A 21,327-nucleotide genomic window follows, 5' to 3' on the forward strand; every position below is an offset into this window, starting at 1 on the left:
TTTTCACTTTCTCTGGTGTGCTCTTTATATCCAATGTTGAAATTTCTACTGGTTTCTCCAATGTAGAGTTTGTGGCATGCGTTACATTAAATTTTGTAAACACCAGCGTTGTTGTGTACGGAAATTTACGAGCTGCCTTTGGGATTTTGTGTCAGAGACTGTGTCTGTTTTGATATGCAGAGGCGTTTCTTAATTTTATTTTGAGGTGTTTCCTACATAAGTCGTGGTTACACACGTTGTTTTCTTCTTTTTCGTTGTGTATATGTTTAATGCTATTTCTCTTTGTATTTCGGGTCTTTTTGGCTGTGTTTTACTGAAGAATAATTGTGTTACAATTTTGGGGTCATAATCGTATTTCTGGGCTATGTATTCTAAGATCTTTATTTCCTTCAGAATTGCTTCATCTTCTAGAGGCAAATTTATTGATCTGTTAAGCATAATGCGGAATAATACGAGTTCGTGGGCTTTGAGATGACCTGATGGGCATTGATAATACAGTTTGTTGTTGTGGTAGGCTTTCTATAAATTTCGAAGCAACGTTTGTTGTTAGTGTTGTTAATAGTTAAGAAAGTTGTTTTGTTACTTTTGTGTTCTATGGTAAATTCCAGTTTGGGGTGTAATTGATTCAGTGCTTTACCTATTTCCTGCATGTCAGTAAGGTTACTGTCTACAAGCATTAAAATGTCGTCTATGTATCTGTATTAGTATTTTTTTGAATAGTTGCGTTTTTTGTTTCGAAGAATTTTTCCTCCAAGGTGTTAACGAATATGTCAGCTATGGTTGCAGCAAAGCTACATCCCATCGCGACTTCATCTTCTTGTGTATATATTCTATTATCAAACTCGAAGTAATTTTGGCGTAACACAAGTTTCGTTAGTTGTAAAATTTCTGTAGTGTCTTGTATTGAGATTTATCTGTATTTTAGTATGTTTTGTTCTATGATATCTATTGTTTCTTGGATTGGAATGTTTCTGTATAGGTTAGTAATTTCGAAAGATATAAATTTCGCAATGGTGATTTTTTTACTCTTTGATGTTCTTAGCTATTGTTCCATAATTCCTTATTGTATACGTTTTGTTGTATCTATAAAATTTATTAAGGAGGTTGTTTAATTTCTTGCTTATACATTGTCTACTACAGGACGTACAAGAGCAAATTGTTTGTGTATCTGAGGTTGTCTATAGAGCTTTGCTGTTCTAGGGTTCATTGGTATACATGTTCATCTTTTTCATATTGTACAGGTATTATATGACATGGTTTTCTTGGTTTGGGCTACAAATTTATTTGTGGGGTTTCTATTGATTTGGCACCGTTATTACCAAAGGGAACGTTAACGCTTTGTATGTAGTCATTTTGTTTATTGTAACTACAATGTTGCCTTTATCTGATTTAATAGCTAGGGCGTTACTATTCGTTAATTTTTCATTAATTTCTTGTAGTGTTTTATCATGTGAATAGGTTTCCTGATTTCCTGATTTTGAGCTCTCTTTCTGTTGTGTTTGCTGTTTTGATTGTAATTTCATTCTGTTGTTTTATAGTTTGCTAATCTAGTGCTACTTTTTCAGATTCCATTAGTAGCGTTTGTTCAGTATTGTGGAATCTAGGTTCGACATTATATTTCAATCCTTTGACCAATAGATTTCACGCCTGGCCGTTGAAAGTAATTGATCAGTTCTATGCACAAAAATAAAATCAAACGCCTCATCCAAATACAATATACCATTACTAAATCTAACAACATAATATCTTCTTTCAGTTTTGACAAAAGAACCGTCAACATGAATGAGTGAAGGTCATAGGTTCGAATCTCATCAAATGCAGCAATTTTTTTTTTTAATTTTTCTAAATGTAATGGAAACACTTCGATTATTATTTTTATTCCACTAATTCGTTTAAACCTACTTTCCTTAATTTCTAGTACTTAGCTGCTTCATTTTCAACAACGTATTAACTTTTTTTGCTATTATTTTCTTCCAATCATCTTTTTTTTCGTTTGGAATCTGCGTGTGTCACATATAATCTACAACCAAGTGCCATCCAGGACTGCTCATCGGTTAGTTACGTGGCTCCCCTTGTAGCCAGTGTGAGGACAGTTCAGGAACAAATGACAGCGAGAAATAACAGTTTGATTTTACTGCTGAAACCGAAGTCTTTCTATCTTGAGTTTGCACGTATGGGTTAGCCTTAAATGCAGCGAACAAACCGATCGTGATTTTGATTTGCGACAGACTCCTGACAAGCGTTTTCTCGGCTACACTGCACATTACTAGGCTGTCATTAGTTAAGCACAAGTTTAAATACAGGGTTACAAAACGTGTCGTCTGCAGTAGTTCAATCACTGGTCATTTGATATCAACTGTCGACAGAGTATGTCCTATTTTCATCGTACCTCGCGTTGGCTGCTTCCAACATTGGTTCGCGCTTCACATTTAACAGCATTTGTGAAAAAAGCGAAGCGCCGTGTTCGTGTATCGCCTGTAACCGAGCGGTAGGCTGCAGCGGACGTGGCAACACTGTAGTGGCAACTAACAGACCTTTCATTTTTTTTATTAAGGGGATACGGAATCGGATTTTGGGTTAAAAAATCGAATTTTTTTTTATTGGCGTATTATATTCTGCCATGTTTCCTCTTTAAAATGACGTATCATACATAGCTCTACTACAATTATAACTATTTTATTTTTATATATTTGTGAGATCGGGTATTGCGCTTTAGTTATACACGTCTCTCGTGGCTGACCATGAACTTTTTGGCAGTACCTTTAAAGTGACATGAATTCAAATATCCCGGTTTCCAGCGACTATTTATACACTAGTTGCCCGAAAATGTTTCTCTCTGGTTTCCTCAAGTTACTCTTTGACTTTGTGGCGGGACTGTTTTGTAAACAGTGTGATATAAGAAAGTAGTTGTTGAGTTATTTCGTATTTAGTGCTTCATTTTTCGCAGTGAAAATGCCTAGAGCTAAAGCAAAAGTATTTAAAAAGCGTGTGAACTGGCAAAAGAAAAGAAATAATGATTCATTAGCAAAGCAAAGCAGTTCATCATCATCACTGTTGGAAAATGTGAATCCACTTATTACTGATTTGCCGAACGAACTTACACCAAATGAAAACAGTGCTTCTCATAAAAAACTAAGAGATTTGGAAGAGAAATATAATTTACTTGATAGAGGGAATGAAGTTTTTGAACTCATTGATACGAATATATTGTGTGAAGCTCTTGAAAACAGTTTGTGCTGCAAAAAATGTCATGGAAACGTTTCTCTGAAAGTAGAATCCCATGTTGGCCTGGCTGCCCAGTTTAATTTAATATGCAGTGTTTGTAAATACAGCTGTAAGTTTCCAAGTTCGGTTTCAGTAACTGTAAATAATGGATACAAGAAAACTGAACTTTATAGTGTAAATATTAGGTTAGTTTATGGATTGCGAGCAATTGGTAAGGGCAAAGCAGCTGGTGATATGCTATGTGGTGTTCTAAATCTTCCAAGTGCACCTTCAAAGTTTGAAGCTTACAATTATGTACTAGGATCTGCAGTTGAAGATGTAGCACAGAAGTCAATGCAGGTTGCTGTGGAAGAAGCAGTGGAAGAAAATGACGGCAGTCGTGACCTCACAGTGGCGTTTGATGGCACGTGGCAGAAAAGGGGCCACACCTCCAACAATGGTGTTGTAACAGCAACTAGTGTTGATACTGGCAAGGTTATTGATGTTGCAATAATGTCTAAATACTGTAGGTGCACAGGCAGGCTGAAAAATGAACACAGTGATGACTGTATTGCTAATTATTATGGTAGTAGTGGTGGCATGGAGGTTGCTTGGGTGAAGAAAATTTTTCATCGCTCTTCACAGTGGTATAATGTGCGCTATGTCAAATATCTGGGAGATGGTGACTCTAAAGCATTCAAAGAAGTTTTGGAAAGCAAACCATATGGGAACAGTGTAAATATAAGCAAACTTGAACGTATAGGACATGTGCAGAAGAGAATGGGTGCCAGGCTGAGAAGGTTAAAATCAGTTATGAAAGGGAAAAAACTAGATGATGGGAAAACCTTGGATGGCAGAGGAAGATTGACTGATTCCATAATAGACCACATTCAGAACTGCTATGGCCTTGCAATCAGGCAAAATACAGGCAATCTTGAAGAAATGAGGAGAGCTATATGGGCTTTATATTTCCACACCGCATCCACGGATGAGCATCCACAACATGGTTTGTGCCCCAAAGGTGAAAACAGCTGGTGTAAATACAATAGGGGACTAACAACAGGAGAGAAATACATTCACCACCACAGTCTACCATCAGCCATCATGGCAGAAATAAAGCCCATTTTCAGAGATCTGGCTGACAGAAGTCTTCTGATGAAATGTCTTCACGGAAAAACGCAGAACACCAACGAGTGCTTGAATAGTGTGATACGGCATCGTCTCCCAAAAACAGTGTTTGTCGGAATTAATACACTACATTTTGGTGTGTATGATGCTGTGGCAACCTTCAATCTTGGAAATATAACTAAATGCCAGGTCCTTCAAAAGTTGGGTATGTGTGTTGGTTCCCGTACGGTACGTGCTATGTTCTTTTTAGATCAGCACAGACTAAGGCATGCTGATAATATAATCAAGACATTAGTGAAAAAAGCAAGACAGGTGCAGAGGGGTGCCAAAAGAAGACTTGAAGATGATTATGAAGACTGTGAAGGGGGTATTAGCTACGGATCAGGAATGTTTTAATCTTCTTTCTCCGTTTCCCGTAAGTTTACTTTTTACTTCATCTAGGAACATTATCTCAGGTACTGGTCAACCTAGAAGTCTGAAATTTTTATGACGTAGTGACATAGGTCCCTATTACATACTGAAACAACGATTTTTTAATTACTTGATTTACAAAAGCCTTAGGGGTGATAGTCTAGTAAAAAGCGATGGAAAAAATTTACTTAAAAATAAATGTACAATATCTCTGTAAGAAAATACTTTGACAATAAACTGTTGTTTCAGTATTGTTGTAACATATGAATGCACATACAGTAAAATTTTTACCTCTCTGTCTCCAGTAGTTTGTGAGAAAATGTTCCCTATAGTAGGCATATATTAACATTGCGGGGATAGGTGATTCCGTATCCCCTTAAGTAAAGTGGGTACTTACTGTTACAAGTTCTTCAACCTGAGTTCCGCTTTCAGTGTTTTCGGGTAAGAATATCCTGTGCTTTGTTTCGTAGTTCTGTTCCCTCACTTGCAATTGCGTATTAGTTAACAAAGGCTTCTCATCTTGTGACCCTTCAGACTATGCGTAAATGGTACTAGTCATTTTGTATAATGTCTAGGAATTGTACAGAATGCCTAGGAACAGTATGTAACATTTTCACTTGTATTTCAATGTTCGTCTAAAACCATGAGGCATTCTCTATATTACCTAGGCATTCTGTAGAATGCCGGGATTCCTAACAATTCCGGTGACATATATACATTAACATGTGTCCAAAAATGTGTTTTGCATTCGGAATGTTTGTGCCGGCTTCTATGATAGGCAGAGATTGGAAAATGCCAGTAGGCTCACATAAGCTATAACTTTAACTCTACAATTACAAATATGTTTGTCGTTTTGCAAAGTCAACTTCGACGTAGGGCAGAGATAATGGGCTACCGGAGTGGTCACGATTATTAACTATTACAATGCTATATACAAATTATCCATTTAACACGTACTTTGAAACAAATAGAACGGTATTTCCAACAAAACAGTAGCAATTTAAGAAGATAATATGAAAAGGGAATTTCTTATTCGTGATTAACATGTTAGCTTCGTAAGATATAGATATGAAGATGGGCATCCATTTCGCCTAGGACACTTAAAATTCTATTTTATGTTAAAATTTTCCACAAATAGTAAGTTTTAGCGCAAAATCGATATGTAATGTCAGAGGCCCGATAAAACACCTTTCTAACGGTGCCTCTTCCATCTCTGTACGTTTTCTTTGTACTGGGCATAACAGAAGTTGACTTGACAATTACTGTATATGGTAGTTGCGTAATTTTTAAGACATTTAAATCTATTTCAAACATTGGTGCGTTGTTGCAACACTTATGCCGGAAGTGCATGTACTGAAGGAAGTGCGTGTACGGAAGGAAGTTGCCAAGGACGAACGTAGTAGGTACGCGGCTGCAGGCTCTATGTCTGAGTGCTGCCTGAGGAAGGGACAGAAGTAACAAGCTATAGGATCGCTGTGAAACAGCCTGTGTTGGAACGAAATTAAAACTTAAGACTCTTTTAAAACTCGTTATCGACAAGACGTGTAATTTACTACAAACGCCATGAGCAACTGCGATGGACATCCAATGAAGCTATAGTACGTGTATCAGACATTAAAAATACAGTGCTACAGTTATGAAGCTACTGTATATTGTATTAGAGAGTTTACAACATATAGCTTTAAATGTGACTCCATCGCAGTGATGTTTCAGTGTACACAATGGAAATACAAGACCGATAAATGCAGAGGAGCAAAATAATTCTGGCCTGGAAAATATTTGATGCACCTTGAGATAGGCAACCCGGCTTACATAATCCATATCTGGACTTGCCTAGCCGGCCGGATTGGCCGAGCGGTTCTCGGCACTACAGTCTGGAACCGCGCGTCCGCTACGGTCGCAGGTTCGAGTCATGCTTTGGGCACGGATGTGTGTGATGTCCTTAGGTTAGTTATGTTTAAGTAGTTCTAAGTTCTAGGGGACTGATGACCTCAGAAGTTAAGTCCCGTAGTGCTCAGAGCCATTTGAACCATTTTTGGGGTTGCCTAATCGAAGGTGCATGGAATATTTTCCTCTCACGTTTTATTTTCCCGACGCTGTTATTTAATGTCTCTTGAGCAGCCTCATTCATGCTGCATAATATTTTGTAAGACGAAGAAGAAATTTGGAAATTTGTGGTGAGCTTCTATGGGACCAAACTGCTGAGGACATCAGTCCCTAGGATCACACACTACTTAATCTAACTTAAACTAACTTACGCTAGGGACAACACAAACACCCATACCCGAGGGAGGACTCGAACCTCCGAAGGGGGGAGCCAGGCGTTACGTTGTGGGCTCAGACTTCGTATTCAAGGACGATAATGCGCGACCTCGTAGAGCTTGTGCGGTTGATGTTTTCTTGGAAACGGAAGATATTGCACGCCTGGCGTGGCCTGCTCACTCTCACGGTTTGAAACGCATTGAGCATGTCTGGGATGCACTAAGGTGACGTTTTGCGTCACGTCAGCATCCACCTCTCACTCTCAAAGACTTTCCGGCAGCTCTGCAACAAGACTGCCTCAACATGAGATTGATGACATCATTCCGATCATGCCCCGTCGTCGTAAGATCTGTATCGCTAACAGAGATGGCCACACCCCATACTGAGCGGATTGACCAGTTGTTGGAATGTGTTCGCAAACCTGTTGAATTGGAAAAAAGGAACAATATCTTTGTCTACCGTTATGCTTGTTGCAGTTGTTTACCTTCTGTATTTTATACTTTGTTCCTACTTTACTAGCACTTATTTATAGTGTTTTGTGGCAAAATAAATTCAAGCTTGCAAAATTTCTGTTTGCTGCTTTAGTTTTGAACACCAGTGTAAAATGAAATCAGCGTACAATTCGTGTTTTGGTCTTAGTTCACTTTTCTAGACCCAGTTCACCGTCTCCCTCTACAATTTTTACCTTCGGCTCTTCCCTCTATTACCAAACTGGCTGTTCATTGAACACATGATGAGTCCTATCACTCCTTTGAGTCAAGCGGTGCCATAAATTTCTCTTCTCCCCAGTTATTTTCAATAACTCCTCATTAGTTATTCAATGCACTCATCCAATCTTCAGCATTCTTCTGTAGTACGATATTCCAAAAGAATCAGTCCTATTTTTGTCGTGGCTGATTAGTAGCTACGTTCCACTTCCGTACAAGACTCCACTCCAAAGAAATGACTTCAGAAAATGTCTTCTGAAACTAAAATGTATTGTCGATTTTAAGAAAGTTCATAAGAAACACATTTCTTGCCATCAGTCTACATTTTACATCCTTCGTAAGTCGTCAATCGTCAGTAATTTTATTACCCAAATATCAAAACTCGTTTACTACCTTTATTGTGTATTTCCCAATCTTAATTCCCTCAGCATCGCCCAGTTTCATTCGATTCCATTCAGTTTACAAACAAACTATAACTTCTCAAGACACTACCCGTTTCTGCTACATTGACTTGAATGAAATCGCAGATTTATTCACGACTGTTCCGCTGCATAAAGCAAAATGGTTCAAATGGCTCTGAGCACTATGGTACTTACCAGCTATGGTCATCAGTCCCCTAGAACTTAGAACTACTTAAACCTAACTAACCTAAGGACATCACACAACACCCAGTCATCACGAGGCAGAGAAAATCCCTGACCCCGCCGGGAATCGAACCCGGGAACCCGGGCGCGGCTGCATAAAGCAGCATGTGCTACATAGCCCTACGTTCGTAGTCACAGAATGGAACACAATGAAGAGCGAAGTAGTCAACAAAAAATAACCGTTAGAACATTGTGGCGCATAGTACTGGGGATGCATTACGGTGCTATGAATACTTCCCCCATACATGGGTTTGAATTCTGTGACTATGAACGTAGGGGTGTCGCCGTGTGCTAATCGATGTGAGACTACTGAAGTATTTTTTATTTAGGTTTACAGTTTTATTGACTCTCCTCAATTACTGAAATGTATAGATAACAAGGATGCTTCCCTTTCAATGTAGAACTTCCTGATGATGCCACTTTAAGGCAGCGAAATCGGTCGTCCGTAAATCAGCGGTTATCAGCTGTTTGCGTTTTTTTTCCGAGCTAAATTTACCATGTATTTCAACGGCTGTGGCTGTCCGTATTTGAAGCTGTGTGTACTATCCATTCCTTTCAACTCCTCTTCCAAGTTATATACCGCTTCTGAGCGAATTACAGTGTCATTGGCAAAGATGAAAGATTTTATTTCTTCTCCAAATTTCTCCTCGGTGTCCCTGACAGCTTACTCATTGTATGACACTGCATCATGACCATTAATTCATTTAGTAAAAGAATGGTCCTTATTAGAGGTTGGGAAAACCAATTGGTTCAACCGATAACGATATTTTAGTTCTGAATAACCATTATTTTGTATTTGTCTGTCCCCGGCTACAGCAGGTGCCTTTTTGTAAATTTTTACTAATAACCGAGTTAAAAAAACGAAATATCATTTATATACAGCAGCAGTGCTAAAATTTTTCATTTTTAACTGAACCTTTTCAAAAAAGGAGTCGTATTCATTGATAAAATGTGCACTGGTTTGAAATATTTTGGTACTACAGAAAATGAGAAAAACGATCAGCGTTATTTTAATAACAATGCCAAGAGGAGCAACAAAGACATGGCATAAGAACTGAAACAGTATTGCTGGGACGGTTCGTTTAATGCGCCCCATTGCCGTGTGTCGTGGCTTAAGATACGCGTGCACGGGCAGTGTGCAGGACTTGCCCCAATCTGATCTGTATGGTAATTTCTCGCTGTTGTCGCCGGACATCCGTTGTGTGGTAGAATGGCACCTACCCTAGTCTAGAAATACTTTCACAAAGTGACGTAACGATGAAATACAATGCTTCATTTGCTTTAAAAGATTAAAGATTTATTTTCCACTTCTATGAAATAATAAAAGAGGTAGGGAAGTATGATAACAGTAATAAATGAGAAATACAAGGGTGAACGAGAGAGTTAGGGACGAAAATCTTGTTGAAATTCAGGTTTTTTCTTCGTTCTGTAATGTAGTAGACAATGGGGTTTGTGTAATGAATAAAGCGTATATTGAAGTTTTTATTCGTTTATTTTTATTGAAAAGTATTAATAAAAAAATGGTTCAAATGGCTCTGAGCACTATGGGACTTAACATCTGTGGTCATCAGTCCCCTAGAACTTAGAACTACTTAAACCTAACTAACCTAAGGACATCACACAACACCCAGCCATCACGAGGGAGAGAAAATCCCTGACCCCGCCGGGAATCGAACCCGGGAACCCGGGCGTGGGAAGCGAGAACGCTACCGCACGACCACGAGATGCGGGCAAAAGTATTAATACCTTCAGTGTTTTCCGAGGCAGCTCTGAAAGGAGGTAGATCGACGGTTGTCGTTGTGTCTCCTGTGTGTTTATCTGAAATATAAAATTAACGTATCACCTTGATGCTTACAGATGTAACTTCAGTTCATCTTAGGGATTTGTAAAAATGGCGAAATTATAGATATTTGGAAAATATGGCCATTTTGAAACCTTCTCTTTTGGATGAGAAAAATACTAAATAAAAACATAAACAAAATCGGCTACAATGAACTGAGGAGATTTCAGTTTTCTTCAAGGGAGATAGTCATTAAAATCGGATGAAAATTGTAGCGTGGGCGACGACAACCATGCCGAAAAACATGGTTTTGAGAGAAACGCTTTTAAAGTTTGACAGGTATCTATCATATAAAAAAGGCAGAAAGCTTGAAACCTACGTGATTAGATCGATGCCTCGTCCATAACAACTATCGCCCCGGCTAGTGGATGGCCGATTTCTGCCACTTTGACCTGATAATCTCTCATTTTCGTCCTCAAAGCCCTTATCGTCGCTGAGGGCATCGCCGCTGACGTCTCTTCTTCACAGAAACGGCGCATTTCGTCGTCGATTTTGATCTGAAGGGCATTTGCCACGCGCGTTAGTGGGGTATAGCGTGCACTGAATAGACATATGGCCAGACTTGAAGCAATGTTGACAATTTCGATTCGGCTGGATGTTATTTTTGCAGCGTATATCCAAATGAGGCTATTGAAACTTTCGTTAACATTTTGAGTAAAACCGCCCAATTAATGTTCCGGCATATCAGGTTTACTGAAATCTGTATAAATAGGGAGCGTGGATCCGGTTCTCTAACGCCGAGGCGTGCCGTGCACGTTAGGCCTTTAATCCACATAGAGTCGTATATACAGGGTGTTTCAAAAATGACCGGTATATTTGAAACGGCAATAAAAACTAAACGAGCAGCGATAGAAATACACCGTTTGTTGCAATATGCTTGGGACAACAGTACATTTTCAGGCAAACTTTCGAAATTACAGTAGTTACAATTGTCAACAACAGATGGCGCTGCGGTCTGGGAAACTCTATAGTACGATATTTTCCACATATCCACCATGTGTAGCAATAATATGGCGTAGTCTCTGAATGAAATTACCCGAAACCTTTGACAACGTGTCTGGCGGAATGGCTTCACATGCAGATGAGATGTACTGCTTCAGCTGTTCAATTGTTTCTGGATTCTGGCGGTACACCTGGTCTTTCAAGTGTCCCCACAGAAAGAAGTCACAGGGGTTCATGTCTGGCGAATAGGGAGGCCAATCCACGCCGCCTCCTGTATGTTTCGGATAGCCCAAAGCAATCACACGATCATCGAAATATTCATTCAGGAAATTAAAGACGTCGGCCGTGCGATGTGGCCGGGCACCATCTTGCATAAACCACGAGGTGTTCGCAGTGTCGACTAAGGCAGTTTGTACCGCCACAAATTCACGAAGAATGTCCAGATAGCGTGATGCAGTAATCGTTTCGGATCTGAAAAATGGGCCAATGATTCCTTTGGAAGAAATGGCGGCCCAGACCAGTACTTTTTGAGGATGCAGGGACGATGGGACTGCAACATAGGCCTTTTCGGTTCCCCATATGCGCCAGTTCTGTTTATTGACGAAGCCGTCCAGGTAAAAATAAGCTTCGTCAGTAAACCAAATGCCGCCCACATGCATATCGCCGTCATCAATCCTGTGCACTATATCGTTAGCGAATGTCTCTCGTGCAGCAATGGTAGCGGCGCTGAGGGGTTACCGCATTTGAATTTTGTATGGATAGAGGTGTAAACTCTGGTGCATGAGACGATACGTGGACGTTGGCGTCATTTGGACCGCAGCTGCAACACGGCGAACGGAAACCCGAGGCCGCAGTTGGATCACCTGCTGCACTAGCTGCGCGTTGCCCTCTGTGGTTGCCGTACGCGGTCGCCCTACCTTTCCAGCATGTTCATCCGTCACGTTCCCAGTCCGTTGAAATTTTTCAAACAGATCCTTTATTGTATCGCTTTGCGGTCCTTTGGTTACATTAAACCTCCATTGAAAACTTCGTCTTGTTGCAACAACACTGAGTTATAGGCGGTGGAATTCCAACACCAGAAAAATCCTCTGTTCTAAGGAATAAACCATGTTGTCCACAGCACACTTGCACGTTGTGAACAGCACACGCTTACAGCAGAAAGACGACGTACAGAATGGCGCACCCACAGACTGCGTTGTCTTCTATATCTTTCACATCACCTGCAGCGCCATCTGTTGTTGAAAATAGTAACTACTGTAATTTCTAAAGTTCGTCCGCCTGAAAATGTACTGTTGTCCCAAGCATATTGCAACAAACCGTGTATTTCTATCGCTGCTCGTTTAGTTTTTATTGCCGTTTCAAATATACCGGTCATTTTTGAAACACCCTGTACCTATGTACATATGCATATCCATGTAAGTATATAGTTCTGGCAATACCGGCCATGACCGCCTTCTTCTGTGTGGATCTACACACATTCCCCGAACTCTTACAGGACTTGGTAAGAATGTCTTCCATGAGTGATGACTGTGGTGGGGTGGGACACTACGAATGTAGTCTGTGGACATACAAGGTGAGAATGTGGGTCTCGCGGGTGGCGTGCACGAGATGGTCCCTGCAGTCGCACTATCCTCTGTGCCCTCGGTGATACCGGCATGCTAGCTCAGCGTGTTCGGCCAGAGACCTGGTTGGCCTCTGTAATAAAAAAATAAACTGAGTCCAAGAATCAACAACGAACTTGTCATGTGACGTCCGCAACGACCAAAACACAACGAACTAAATGAAAAAAAAAAAGAAAAGAAGGTGGCTCAGATGGATAGAGCGTCTGCCATGTAAGCAGAAGATCCCGGGTTCGAGTCCTGGTCGCTGCACACATTTTCACCTGTCCCCGTTGATATATATCAATGCCCGTCAGCAGCTGTACGTATTAATATACTTCTAATTTCACATACAGTCGTTCCCTCTTAACAGCAGATTACTCATAGCATACAATAAAACCAGAAAGTAGCTGAACTGCTGCATTTATTTACATAATACAGGGTGATTCAAAAAGAATACCACAACTTTAAAAATGTGTATCTAATGAAAGAAACATAATATAACCTTCTGTTATACATCATTACAAAGAGTATTTAAAAAGGTTTTTTTTTCACTCAAAAACAAGTGCAGAGATGTTCAATATGGCCCCCTCCAGACACACGAGCAATATCAACCCGATACTCCAACTCGTTCCACACTCTCTGTAGCATATCAGGCGTAACAGTTTGGATAGCTGCTGTTATTTCTCGTTTCAAATCATCAGTGGTGGCTGGGAGAGGTGGCCGAAACACCATATCCTTAACATACCCCCATAAGAAAAAATCGCAGGGGGTAAGATCAGGGCTTCTTGGAGGCCAGTGATGAAGTGCTCTGTCACGGGCTGCCTGGCGGCCGATCCATCGCCTTGGGTAGTTGACGTTCAGGTTTCATAACTAACCTTTTTCGTAGGACTCTCCATACAGTTGATTGTGGAATTTGCAGCTCTCTGCTAGCTCTGCGAGTCGATTTTCCTGGGCTGCGAACAACTGCTTGCTGGATGCGTGCTACATTTTCATCACTCGTTCTCGGCCGTCCAGAACTTTTCCCTTTGCATAAACACCCATTCTCTGTAAACTGTTTATACCAACGTTTAATACACCACCTATCAGGAGGTTTAACACCATACTTCGTTCGGAATGCACGCTGAACAACTGTTGTCGATTCACTTCTGCCGTACTCAATAACACAAAAAGCTTTCTGTTGAGCGGTCGCCATCTTAGCATCAACTGACGCTGACGCCTAGTCAACAGCGCCTCAAGCGAACAAATGTACAACTAAATGAAACTTTATAGCTCCCTTAATTCGCCGACAGATAGTGCTTAGCTCTGCCTTTTGTCGTTGCAGAGTTTTAAATTCCTAAAGTTGTGGTATTCTTTTTGAATCACCCTGTATTTCTTATTTGCTTGTAGCCGTTGAAATCGGACAAATTAACACGAAACAGTCAATGAACTTTCTTTCCAGGGAGTCCACGATCATATAGAATTTTTCGAAAGAAATTTCAGCCATTTGATTGTTAATTGCTCTTTCATTTTTCACACTCGTGATTTCGGCTTTCCAGTCGTTCTGAAGTGTATGTTGAAGCGTTAAAATACGTATGACCTGCCGCCCTGTGAATTGGGAACCGTGCCTGCGTGCTGCGCACAGCCGGTCGCCACGCAGAGGAATTCCGCACACGCCTTTCTTTGGTCGGCTGGAGCGCGGTTCCAGCAGAAAGCAATTACCGGCCGGACTCGCTGCAAAGCTCCAGTTTCACCTCCGGCCCTGGGTCTAGGGTGTGGGATACATTCTCCAGCTAACAAGGGGCCGGCCACATTCATAGCACACACACACAGGGCTGGCTCTCTCTCTCTCTCTCTCTCTCTTTCTTTCACACACACACAGTCACACACAAGTACACAGTGGTCACCCACCACTCCTCGCCCGTTATTACCTTATAATGAACACGGGCGCGAGCAGCCATCGGCTCACATATGGCTAACTAGCGCAGGCAGGCTGTGCTGCATCTGCTTTTAAATAAATACTCTGCAACATACAGCATAGTGCGGTGGAGAATGCGTAGTGCCACTACAAGCGATTGCCTTCCCATTCCTTTAGCATACTGAGCGAGGGAAATTGCCTCTGAACGCACCCTATCATGTACCTGTCCTGTTCATGAATCGAAATGCAATGGTTGTCGAAAGTTCCTATCCATTTAACCACTGGATGTCAGATCGTTTATATGAATTTGCTGCACTGGTACTGCTCCGTCTCATGGCGTTTCCAAGTAACAAATTTGATAAAATGAGCTTCAATTTCGTACCTTAAACGTCTGTGCAGCTTAAGTATTTCAAGTATTTTAACATATTATTGGATGTCATGTTATTTATATACATTTTCATAGTGATACTACTCTGCCCCTTGGCGTTTTCGTTTTTTTTTTTTTCTTTTTCCTTTATTGCATTTCTATTCCCCCCTCACCCCAAATGGAGGGGGGTGGGTTGGCAGCAGCGTAATAGGCCGCTCTACAGACTACAGACGAGTGAAAAAAACATAAAGAGAATTTAAACAAACAATAAAAACAGGTGATGAAATGGTGACGTTTTAAAAAAACTGTAAAACAGCAGAAGGTTGTGGAAGTTAAAATATTTGAACATGAGGTTGACGATACGGATGAAGATACACAGTAAGTAGAGAGGCACAATTAAAAAACACAGCAACAGTCGGGTTTCTGTTTGCATGAGATAAAAAAACACACTATCCCCTGATGGGTGCTAAATGGATTCAGATGCTTCAGGGAAAAACCCGTCCGTGACGATTTTATCACCCACACGGATTTCCCCGAAGGCATCATGATACTAGTGGCAGGTTATCCTCATCTGTGGCATCTAGTAGTCAGGCCTACTAGATGAGTGGCCTGCCAAACGAGTGCTTTTATTATTCGTACATCAAAATATTTTCATGAATTATCATACCCACTGCAAATACGTTTGAAATTAGTTCCCTAGTGCCTAACAGTTAAGCTATAATTTATTCTCGTCTCTACTTCTTAACGCAACGGAATGGATAACACATTTGACTAAAAGCTTGTGCATATTTCTGATGGACTCACTCCACCCTGGCAGGACCACATGTCCTTTCTGTGGCATATATTTAAATCAAAGCTTGGGTATACTATCGAAAAACGGAGCTTATGGTAAAAACCCTCAACAAAATGGCTACCCACAACTCAATAATCAAGACCATCATTTATTTCGTATATCTCCTCTTTTATTATAGTAACCGGTCGGGGTGGCCCCGCGGTTCTAGGCGCTACAGTCTGGAACCGCGCAACTGCTGCAGTCGCAGGTTCAAATGCCTCAGGCATGGATGTGTGTGATGTCCTTAGGTTAGTTAGGTTTAAGTAGTTCTAAGTTCTAGGGGAGTGATGTCCTCAGAAGTTCAGTCCCATAGTGCTCAGAGCCATTTTATTATAATAAATTCTTTCACGCTAATGTTGCATAGTTTCTTGCATTACACGTAAACACAATAGTTAAACAAGGGTACCCCACCCAATGGGCATGACATTACATGAGCATTTTACTATTCTATAGTCTCATAATGTTTCTGTTTATTGCTACTGTGCACATTCTGCATTGGTAAAGAATCTTTCTCTAGTTCATCCTTTCCCATACTGTCTTAAGCTCATTCTGTAGCAACATAACGAATTTACTGACTGTCGGGCTGTACTAAGGAAAATCATGCTTGACCCACCGTATTTGAAACTAATTCACTACTGTCTCAGACAAGTCAGACACATCAATCAATAGTCATCCTGGATTCACACATCACTGACCCACGTAATAAATTTCCGTACCACAAACTGTGGAGAATTTATGTAGATCTCCCTGAGCAATGTAGCCCACATGGTGTTGCTGGGTAGATGGCTGGCCCACCTTAATTCTCTCTCAGCTTATCAGAATATTAAGCTTGCGTCACACTAACGTATCACATAATGGAAATTTTTGGTATCTTAATTAACTCACACACGGATCCTGAACTGAAAGCTTGGACAAGCACTTCAATTTTTTTATTGTCTCGTATTCAGGTTGAGACTCACACTGTACTCACCATGTGGAAGTGCTTGTCTGTAATTCGAGTCCTGCACACGCAGTTCTTAAATATTTCCAGCTTAGATTTACACACGCAAGTATTTCATATTAATATTACCACACCCAAGTATTTCATCTTATAATCACACCACGTGGTTTCTTTGTGACCCTTGGTCACTTCCGAAGAAACCTATGTTCCCCATGAATTTTACCTGCTTATCTTTTTCCAAACAATTCACATGAACCAACCACCAAAAGTTCCTGAAAAGAGAAATTATTATTTTTATCTACTCTTAAATATTCCACATGCATACCATTTTCATTTAAATTTGTTTTTCTGGAGCACACATTAAACACGTCTTCACACCTCAGCAACCAGTGACAGAGTGCCGAAACATGGCCGTTCATCAGGTCATCCCGCAGTTCCACAGAAGTGGGGGAGTACCTTGCCAGCGTATTGGTCAACCACATTCCAGGCCCTCTAGTGCTCTAGTATACATCTTCTCTTGGGTTTGGCCAAAGGTGACCAGAGGACTGTCTCAAAGATGATTATAGAATCTACCTTCACTATCTGTGATCAGCAGACGACCAGCCATTCATCCAATTCACAAACATCACCGAACTAGATATAGGGATCTATTTTAAGAAAGTGCAAATCTGAATAATTAAATATATAAATTGTCCTTCTATCCTACATTTTTATCTGGTTTCGGTGTATTAAATAAAATGCTGTTCTGACAAGAACAACGAAGTATGTTGTTGTACATATTTTCTATGTCGGGCAGTACCATACTCTTTCACCACAAGCTACCCATCTAGAAAAAAAATGGCACGGTAGAATCCTTACAATGCGAGGGTAGTTCTGACCTTTTTTTTCTCAAATCTGTATTTGGTTAAACCTAGTATGTGATCATAGCCAGGGGGAGACCCTAGCCCCTGGTGATCCCAAACAGATTATTAAATTCCATAACTCATTAGTTCTGCCAAATTATGACACAGCTATTGAATTATTTTACTTTCCACAATCTGGTGTCATGTACACATACAAACTTGCACCAATTCCAATGACTAATAAAACATCACACTACACAAATTAAAGAGCAACGAGATAAACTTTGATAAGTTACTGGGATCTCCAATAGTTTGAGGAGTAATTCAAACTTTACTAATCCCAAATGGTTCAAATGGCTCTGAGCACTATGGGACTTAACTTCTTAGGTCATCATTCCCCTAGAACTTAGAACTACTTAAACCTAACTAACCTAAGGACATCACACACATCCTTGCCCGAGGCAGGATTCGAACCTGCGACCGTAGCGGTCTCGCGGTTCCAGACTGTAGCGCCTAGAACCGCTCAGCCACCTCGGCCGGTTACTAATCCCATAAATAGCTTACAGTCTAAATATAAAGCAAGTAAGCTGACATACATGAAATACTGGGTACTAAACTTTACACGGTTACCCTTACAGCAATGTCCAAATAAAAAACAAAAACAACGAAAGAAAAAACACAAAGTACACTATTTACATGTAGAGTACTAACCTCCACACAATTACGCTAAAAGCAATGTCCAAATACAAAAATTGAAATGAAAAAATAATGAAATATATTACAAGTTACATCCTTGTTACACAATATAGACCAGCTAAGACATCATATCATACGTCATACAATTATAAATCCACGTACAAAACCCAACCATATCACACCCAAATTAAGTTTTCTAGGTTTTCCAGTAGCTATCATTCTTTAGGCAACTACAACCACTACTTGACTGTGAGCTCAACCTTCTCCTTGTTTACAAGTTGAAGATATACCACTCAAAAAAGGAACATATAAAAATACCTACTGCTGAGCTAGTGAGTCCATCAACTTTGTTTAATAAATGTATCTAATAGTCAGCCACAAGTGCTTGAGTTCACTAGTAAGTCTCGTATTCTATCCTACTAGTCATTGTTCCGTTATCAGTTATAAGGGTGACAATCCTACTAATCAGTCTAACAAGAGATGTTACGTTTGGATTACCACACTGGCCAACAATTAGAGCAAAATTCGTACCAGACATTCTAATAAACAAGATCTGTGAACTTGGCAACCCATACCAGAAAAACATACTAACTACTGTAAACATAGTTTTTAATGAAGTACAAATAAACTTGTCTCTACACGAAGAAACAAAAAATAAAAATTCCCACTATAGAAGTACAAATACATCACTCCCTATCTTGCGACTCACACATAATTATTTCACTCTGTGATATTCTAAGGGTTAAAAAGTTGCTGAAGGGTTTCCTAGAAACACTGTTTTGGTGTCAAAGATCTCCCATGGTTACCTGAACGAAAGTCTTTAGGGCACTCAAATCGGCATTTAATCACGCACTAACCAGTGAACTGTTTCTCACATTAAATGCAAATGTCAAAGTCATCAGTAGATTACATTCCCCAAGAATCTGGTTGTCCAGAAGTGGTACTAAAACTGCTACTACCCACGCTTCTGTCCTTTCAGTTCCTGGTGTAATTAAAAGTCTTTAGTTCCATCAAATCAGCACTTAATCACGCACCAATTAGAGATATGTCTCCTACAACAAATGCAGATGTCAATGTCATTTTTATATCACATTCCACAAAAACCTGGCTACCCACATATGTTTCCTTTCTCCAAGATTCAGCACAACAACTCCTACAATCCACGGTACTGTCCTTCCAGTTGATTGTGTAATTGTTTCTCCACTTTCAATCTGCCTGTCGACAACTGACACGATTGTCTACATAAACCGAGAGTCAATGTGAAGCATCAACTCTAGTTCCTTACGTTTGTAATGTTCTTTCATCAGATAATAATTGATAACCAAACGACAATTGTCCTCTACAGCTATACGAAGTGTCGCTCCTGCCGTTGACAAGATACAATTAACAAGTCACTTTCAAGAGAATATGAATCCCATAGTTCAGTGGTCGAGTGAAAACAAAACATATGTCCTGTCTGCTAATAGACAAAATATTTTCTTCCACTCACAGCGTGGAATCACAAGTCTTTCTGTTCTCTGGCTTGATGAGACATATTATCAGTCGTGTTGTCTCACAGCTTCTCTAAGTATTAGTTTATAGTTGCTCTTAGTGAGCGCCGCCAGACAGTGCCTTGGGTCGTTCATTAGACTCTCCTGCCGCCGCTGCGCGAGCCATTGAGTAGTACGGCCGCCTCCTCCTGCTTTCAAGGGATTATCTCCCCAGCTGTGAGGGTGGCGCAGCTCATGAATGGACCAGTGACAGGTGCGTGTTCCCCGGGGCCGATGACCTGGTGTGGCGAGCGCGTGGGGCCTTCCCAGACCATTAGTGGAGTGGGGTGACATGGTTGCTGGTCGCCTCTGCCTTGCGGACGTGACCTTGGCCTTTGTCAAAAAATTTGATCAAAGATGTTATCAAATATTCCGTTAAATATATTTGACAAAGATCAGTTCTGGAAGGGGTATTACACTGTCAACATATTTTTCGTGAAAGTTCAAGATGACTGACAGCAACTTGTTATTAACCGCAGCAGTTGCATGTACCACAATTGCACTGTGAGCACATGTGGAACACTAGCGGGGGAAAAAAACGAAACATACCTGGGTGAAGCTGTGGGTTTTACGACTACACGATAAAAGCATTCAACAAAACTTGGTACGTGAGCTTATAGTGGAGGACGTAATGTCGTACATCAATTACTTAAGAATGGATGAGCATACATTTCTGTATGCGCTCAGTGAAGTGTATCCTCATATCACAAAGCACAATATTCACTTAAAAAATGCTACATCTGCAGAAGACACTCCGATTACTTGCTACAGGAGAGGGTTAGGTTAGGTTAGGTTAGGTTAGGTTAGGTCAGGTCTCCGATCTTCTTAATCTATTTTTGTATTCAGGGTGCCTCACACTGTAAAGCGCATCATCAGCTTCATACATCTCTATTAATTTTGTAGTTGTCGGCACACACCAACTGTATTTACCGGCAATGTTTATAAACACACTACAGACGACAGAACGCTGCAACGATGCTAGCGATCCACGTGGCGACAAGTCACATTGCAGTGAACAGAAGACAAGCGACTTCTTTGATCAAATCTACAGCAAGGCCCTAGATTTGATCAAATATTGGACGACATTTGACAAAGTTCCCTATTACACCATCAAATATCTTTGAAAACGATTTTTGACAAAGATATTTCACAAAGAAATTTGGTAGTGCAATACCGGCCATAGCTTCCGCGGCAACCGGCCCGCTCCGAGCGCATCCTTCAGCGCTGCGACACCCAACCAATTCGACTCGTCCGTGCATCTCGCAAAATTACAGACAAAAATTACACAAAAATTGATTACGTGCAGAAACCAATAGATAAGTACCTAACGAATTTTGCAAAACTGTATATCTCTAAAATGAAATGATACACCATTTTAAACTAATTTTCTGTACTTAAGAAAGAACCACACAACTTCTATCTCTTTGTTACTTTAGCCCTTAATTATTTAAACACAAAATTCTGTGCATGTGCAATATGAAGGCACAA

The sequence above is a fragment of the Schistocerca piceifrons genome, chromosome 6 (assembly GCF_021461385.2).
Source record: "Schistocerca piceifrons isolate TAMUIC-IGC-003096 chromosome 6, iqSchPice1.1, whole genome shotgun sequence".
Classification (NCBI taxonomy): domain Eukaryota; kingdom Metazoa; phylum Arthropoda; class Insecta; order Orthoptera; family Acrididae; genus Schistocerca; species Schistocerca piceifrons.